We start from the raw sequence: 2,500 nt of genomic DNA on the forward strand, positions 1-2,500 counted from the left end.
TTTTGAACGAAGAGGAAAAATATTCTCTTTGATATAGTAACCAGTAAAAACAACATTCAGATTTGCGCCAAATTTGGTCAAGCTAGAATTAAACTAATCTACTCACGTGAAACGGCATTAGTTGAAAATAACGATATATATATATTTGAAAAAAGGATCGAAAATACCAAATTATTGTCTTACAAGTTTGATTTCCCGGATTCTGTCGCGTATGCAGTGAATAAGAATTATAGTGAAATATCTTGAGACTATAGTAAATCAGACAGTAAGACATTGCCTTCTCTATCTATTACAGTACACGTATCAATAGTAACATTGTATGATTATATTCTCGATTATTTATGTCCTCTACCATTGTTCATTTTAGCCGTAGTTTTTCAGCCAGTAACTTGCTAGCCTTATAAATGATTATATTTTCGACCACTTATATACTCTACTATCCTTCATTTTATTCGTAGCTGTTGAGCCAGTAACTTGGTACCGCTCACATATAAACTTTTCAACGTTTATTTGAGCAATTATTGAAATCCCAATGTATTCTGATCAGGATTTTAACAGTATTTAATGGAGCTGGGTGTGATTTTACTTGCTGGTGATTAATGGACTGAAATGCTTCGGTTCTTAAATGCACAAATACTCAAAGAAATATATAACAACAAAAAAAAAAAAGATAATGGGCATGATTTTTCATACACCCCTACGCACATTCCCATGCGCAATCTTTTCAGTCACGCACGCAGACACACACGAACACACATAAACAGAAAATAATGTCGCCAAGGTGCATCTGTGTCGCATAAAAACCGATGCATGGGTCAGAATTCAGGAGTGTTAAGCGCATTAGTGAGATGAATCGGCTTACTTGTTAGCATATTGCTCTATTAAGGATTATATGTGCCCACTACTGGAGAAAGAAAGAATATTTCGTAGTCATAGGGGAATTCTAGAATGTTAAAATGTAAAATAATGTGTTCCGCTCAGAAGAAGTGCGATACCGGCTGCAGTATTTAGGAACAAGTCAACAAGTCATCACATCTACCGGTGTTCTTGTTTATATATTCATCATTCGGCCATTTCGGATCTTATCAAGCGCACACAACACTTACCCAATCACATATACGCAAATATATATATATATATATATATATATATATATATATATATATATATATATTAATATAAGACAAATGAGGGTGAAAAATTGTATATTAATTTAATAACATCAATTTAAACACCAGTGGTCTAGCGCATAAAAGACTGAGATTCAGTAAATATTATTAATACACAAATATGAGAGAATCCACTATGTGGATGCTCTTCGCTAGAGATAGATCCGCAAGGTTGAGACCCTTGCGGATCTATCTCTAGCGTAAGAGCGTCCACATAGTGGATTCTCTCTCATATTTGTATATATGTATGTATGTATATATATATATATATTCATATGTGCGTGTGTGTAGAGTAATATGCGCTTGTTAAAGCTGCAAAATTATCACCTCTCTATAAAAACACAAATATACAATATAAGACCTATATACACGGTTAATAATAATAAGAAGAAGAGGGCCACCATCAACTAGGTGATGTATAATTCTCGCGGCACATTTATCACCCATCTTTTACATGGCGTTGACTACGATAACTGGGGATTAAAACAAGTTCTTCATTTCTCTATGTCACTGCAGAATGAAAATTAGCTACTTCTCCAGCCCCAAATCGCATTTTGTTTGAGCCAAACTACTTTCCTCAATTGATGTAGGTTTTCTGTTCCCACACGCTACCAAGACAAATTTAATTTCCGCCTGGCGCGACTGTGCTCCGATGCTGCGCTATGTAACAATGCATCTTAAAATGTTTTCTAACTCATCGGATGGAAGGTTGTGTGTTACATGTCTCCCGTTTTTTCTAACAGTTTGTTAGAAAAATTTTTGTTTTTTATTTATGCAGATATTTTCCAAATATCTTACAGCACACGCTGAAGAAACCCCTTCTTCAGCTGTACAACCGTAGCGGCTGCAGCGAAAGCTGTGGCGGTGGCAACGATGGTGCTGGTGCGATTTGTGTTCGCGTTTCTTACAAAAGTTTCTTTGTTTTTCTTTACTTCTTTAGACTCGTATCGGTATTGCTGATGCTGTTGTCGTGGTTGATGGTATGGAATTATCGAATGTGTTGTCGAATTGCAAATTTGTCCAACTCTCTAATGTTTTGAAGCAGCTAACAGACAAAATTGTATTACCTTCAGTGCCTGTTTTCGTTTGCGTGGCGTTGATGTCATTTTCTGTAGTCAATGCTACGTTAATATTCTCTCGATAACGAGTGTCATCATTGAACATTACAATTAATTCATTTTCCTTCTTTTTTGAAAGTATTTTGAAAAGTATAAAAAAATATTTGCTTTTTCCACATATAATTTTGAGCTGGATGGGCTACTCGACCTGAAGAAAATTTGCTGTTTATGTTGATATGAAGTCACTATGTCGCGCGCACATGGTAGTGATGC

Source organism: Octopus sinensis, linkage group LG8, assembly GCF_006345805.1.
Source record: "Octopus sinensis linkage group LG8, ASM634580v1, whole genome shotgun sequence".
In the NCBI taxonomy this organism is placed as follows: domain Eukaryota; kingdom Metazoa; phylum Mollusca; class Cephalopoda; order Octopoda; family Octopodidae; genus Octopus; species Octopus sinensis.